The sequence below is a fragment of the Rattus rattus genome, chromosome 8 (genome assembly GCF_011064425.1).
Source record: "Rattus rattus isolate New Zealand chromosome 8, Rrattus_CSIRO_v1, whole genome shotgun sequence".
Lineage (NCBI taxonomy): Eukaryota > Metazoa > Chordata > Mammalia > Rodentia > Muridae > Rattus > Rattus rattus.
Window position 1 is genome coordinate 47597933 of NC_046161.1, and position 5094 is coordinate 47603026.

A 5094-nucleotide genomic window follows, 5' to 3' on the forward strand; every position below is an offset into this window, starting at 1 on the left:
ACCGCCCCAGCCCTCTCCTCCAATAGCAGTCAGAGATCGCTGCTCTCGGCGGCGATTGGCCCGTAGCCAGGGGCGGGGCCTGGCGCTTGGCAGGAGGACAGAGGAGAAGCTCTCCTGGACAAAAATGGTCTAATGACCACGAGGCTTGACACCTGGCTGGTGCAGCCTAAACCGCTTTTAAGCTCTTGATGCCTGTTGTTTCCATACAGTCCCAGACTTTCCATTCACTCAGCTGCGCCTGACCATGTGACTTTATCTATCCAGGCAAAGGATATTGGTAAACGTATCCAGCAATTCCAGTTACATTTATTTATAATACAAATAAACCAATTACTATGTTAAGAGAATTTTGAAGTTGTTTTTCTGTAGGATGCTAAGTAAAATACATATTACTATCTAAACTTCACTGAGTAATAAGATTACATAACTTTCAGAGAAACTCCTTGTAGGCTGCCTGTGGTAGGACACACTCAGGAAAGAGGTAGGTGGAGCTCTATGAGTTCGAGGCCAGCCTGGTCCACATAGCGAGTCCCCAAATCACTAAAACTACAAACGGAGACCTTGTCTCCAAAAAATTAAAACGAAACAAAAACCCTCTATGCATTAGCTAATATTAGTTAAATGATAATTTTCCTATTTGTGGAACCCATTGCTAAGGTTAGTTGGGGGGTTGTTTTGTTTAGTTTTTAGATAGGGTCCCACTGTGTAGTCTGGCTATGCTAGGATTCACTATGTAGATTAGGATGGCCTTAAATTCAGAGATCTGTCTTCTTTGCCTTCCTAGTGCTGGGATTAAAAGCACTATGCCTAGCCCATTAGCTGACTTTTAATCTTCAGTTGGGGCTAGCAAATCTGACTTGTAACATTAATTTTCTTTTATGTGAAACAAAAGGTACCACAACATACACATTGAACAATTTACTTCAAGTTAACCTGTTTTGTGTAATTGTGTAGCTCTCTGCCTTTTTTTTTTAACTTTTTTTTTTTAAAAAAAGGTTTATCTGATGTATTTTAGTACAGTGTTGTTGTCCTCAGACACACCAGAAGAGGGCATCAGGTCCCATTATAGGTGGTTGTGAACCACCATGTGCTTGCTGGGATTTGAACTCAGGACCTCTGGAAGAGCAGTCAGTGCTCTTAACTGCTGAGCCATCTCTCCAGCCCCATCTCTGCTGTTTTTTGTTTGGTGGTTTTGTTTCGTTTGTTTTGTGAGACAGGGTCGATCCTTGCACTTGGAGCTCACTAGAATGGCTGGCTAACAAGCCATTGTCTCTGCTCCTTCTCTTCCAACCCCTTCCGTGTCACTGGGAATACAATCGAGGGCCACCATGCCTAGCTTTTTATATGGGTGTTGATTTAAATTCTCAATTGTGAAGCATGCAGTCTGCACACTGAGTCATCTTCCCAGACCCTTTTGGTGTAAAGTGTGTGTATGTGTATGTGCACGTTCTTTCATGTATATGTGCATACAGGTGCCTGAAGAGGGCATTAGAGGGTGTCAAGACCCCTGGAACTGAAGTTATAGGTAGTTGGGAACTGTCAGGTGTGTTTTAAGAACTAAACACAGATCCTTTCTAAGAGCTGCTAGTATTTTTAACTGCTGAGACATAAGTCCCACTTACTTTGTTTTTAAAGTCAGTCTCATGCAGCCTAGGAGTACCCACTAGGTGGTCAAAGATGACCCTGAGTTTCTATTCCTCCCGCCTCCACCTTTAGATTGCTGGGGATACAGTTGGTATTGGACCCAGGACTTCATGTAATCTAGGGAGTACTCTACTAAGCTACATCTTCACTATGAAGCCTACGGATCCCTTGGATGGTGGGGGTGTGCTTTCCTCATTAAGATACTCTTATCAAAACGCCTTTGATGACTGCCAAAGCTTTGGAATGGGCTTGTATAAGAAGCCTACACATCTCCAACGTGGTTTTTGTTTTACCTTGTAGTTTTGGAGTTTTTGTTTTGGAGTGTATGTAACTGCCAAAGAAGGGATGAATGTCCACAGCAGGAACGTGGAGATCAGAAGAAAACTTGCTGGATGGAGAGTGTGCTCTTTTCATAACAGTACCTGGGATCAAACTCAGGTTGCAGGATTGGCAGCAAGCTTCAATTCACCCACTAAGCCATCTGTCCTGGGCATGGTGGTGAATACCTTTAATTGCAGCATTTGGGAGGCAAAGACAGGTCGATCTGAGTTTGAAGACAGCCTGGTCTACAATGCCAGTCCCAGGACAGCTAGGGCTACACAGACACGATGACCCAATCCTTACTACTTCAATCTCATTGTTAGGTTTGTCCTTTGATTTTGCTTTAACAGGTCATAGCCGTTATGCAGCACATACATTTTCTAGATTTTCTAATTTGATGGAATAGAAGCTATCAAAATAGTCCTGACACTAGTGTTTATTGTAATATTTCTTTTCACCTCTAATTTTATTGATTTGTATGTTTTTCTCTTTTGGCTAATTCAGCTGGAGGTTGTCATTTTTGTTTTTTTCAAAAGGCATTGGACCTTTGTTCTCCTTTGTTTCTACTTATTTTTTTTTTTTTTTTTTTTTTTTTTTTTTGGTCTTTTCCTGAGACAAGGTTTTGTTGCATAGCCCTAATTGGCCTGGAACTCACTGTAGACCAGGCTAACCTAGACCTTGAAGTGATATTACTGCCTCAGCCTCCCCTGTCCTGGCAGTCTAGACATGTAACACCTGTCTAGCTTCTCCATTTGATTTCTGCCCTGATTTTTGTGACTCTGACATTGTTATTTTTCTAAGACCTTGAGGTTAACCATTTGAGACCTATGTGATTTTTAAAAACAGGTATGTATAAGTGTTTTGCCTGCATGCATCTGTCCTCCAAGTGTATGTCTGGTGGCCGTGGAGGAAGGACAAGGGCTTGGGATCCTTGAACTGGAGTTATATATAGTTGTGAGCCACCAGGTAGGCGCTGGGAATGAAGCCCTGGACCTATGACAAGGCAGCAAATGCTCTTACCTGTTCAGCCACAAGCCCCTCAAAATTTTGTGAAAACAAAGCAAAAACTTGGTTGAGGAAGAGAACTGTATTTTTTTTTTCTTCTTTTTTTCAGAGCTGGGGACAGAACCCAGGGCCTTGCGCTTGCCAGGCAAGTGCTCTACCACTGAGCTAAATCCCCAACCCCACAAAGCAAAAACTTAAGGCAGGTGTTGCAGCACATACATTTTATCCCAGCACTCGGGAAGCAGGGTGAGCTCCAGAACAGCCAGGACTAAACTAACAGATTAGCATCTTAGTCCAGCACACTAGGTATTACCAGGATTCCGTTGTCTGGTGAAAGGTGTTTATTTCATGCAAGTTCTTTCATGCTAGAAATGTCTATCCTAAACACACCCAGCTGTTTCAATCTTGCCTGCCTCTAAACTCCATTCTTGTCTGTATGAGTCTGGGCTCTTTACCAGGAAGTTAACTTTCTAATGCAGCTCTCTGTAAAGCCTGTTTCCTTTGGTGGTGGGGTGTACTTTCCTCATTAAGATACTCTAGCAAAATGCCTTGGGTTTGAATGCCAAAGCTTTGGAATGCATTTGTAGAAGAAGGCCTAAAATCTAATCATAATTATTAATCTTAATTTTTGATCTTGGCTCAGGTTAAATACTTTTTTTGTAGCTTCAATTCCCAGTCACCCCTATTCCTCAACTCCCACAATTCTAGTGAAGGCAAAAGTTCGAGCTTTTAGAAAGCCATGTATTCATTCACCCAACTGTCATGTCTTCTTGCTGGTCTTCATGGTGGCTAAAATGTACTACTCTATCCCGACACATAACAAGATGTTCTTCACTGAGGCAGTGTCCCTGTGCCTGTCCATGTTAGTCCTGAGCTGGGCCTGAACCATCAGCTACCACACCTTCCCAAGCAGCTGGATGACAAGCAGCAGCCCTAACCAACCGAAACAATTTTCACTGATGTTAAACACAGGCTAGCCCTGACTGGCCTGCAACTTGTCAGTACACCAGGCTGATCTTGAACTCAGAGATCCTCTGCCCCTGTCTCTAGAATGCTGGGATTGAAGGTACATGATACTGCCCTGGCTTGCCAAAAATTTTTAACTGTTGCAAAATTTTTATGGTAGAACATCAAGATTTTCTGGATAGATGAAATGTTTTATATTACACTTTTATTTTGCAAGAAAATAAATTATACAACTTAAAAAATAAAATCCAAAAATTAAGCAGTTCATCAAAATATTTCAGCCTACTGCATACAGAAACTGCTACCATGGAAAACTGTACAGTGTCATCTCAGTATGGAGTGGTGCACATTCAAAACTGTACAGGTCAGGACGAGAGACTACACCTCAGGAACTCCAGACCACACATAGTGTAGATGACAGGAACGCTCTCAAACAATGTTTCTCTCATAACTGTGACCTTGGGAAAACTTGTGGCAGCATCCCAGTCATTTACACAAAGACAGAAGAGCCAGCTTGAGTTTATGACAGCAAACTTTCTGTAGACTTAGCAAATATATCACCAGATTGAATTGAAAAATGTGCCCTTGGAGCAGAGCTAATGATACCAGTCAATCTAATGGAGTTAAAAAAATAAGAATGATTAACAGTTCACTTTTTTGGTGACTTTAATATTTATGCACAGAGTAAGAGCTTTCAATGAACAGGCTGGTAAACTCAGGGATCTCCTCCAATAACTGCAAAAATTGGGAGACTTCAGAATTTAGTTGAAGATTCTTATAAAATTATTAGAATGAGGGCCTCATGTTTGTCTAACTGTACACATCGATGAGTCTATCCTTTCCACTGGGCGAATCTGTTCCGTCTCCTTACTATGGCTGTGAGATGGTGACAGGTTAGCATTTACAGACAGTGCCACCTAAGATAGAGAGAAGTGCTCAAACCTCTGAGCAAGCCACATCACTCATTTAAAAATGCCTCTCTGGTGTTGAGCGGGAAGCTGGGCTTTCCCTCCCCTCACCTGTGACGTGTTTGGCCCTGCTCAGATAGCAAGAATATAAAGTCTGCAGGGAAGAGAGATCAGACAGGGAACACTGTGTGTCAGTGGTTCTGGACCTTCAGAAAACTCTTGCTGTGTAAGATCTGTTTCAGGATTTTTT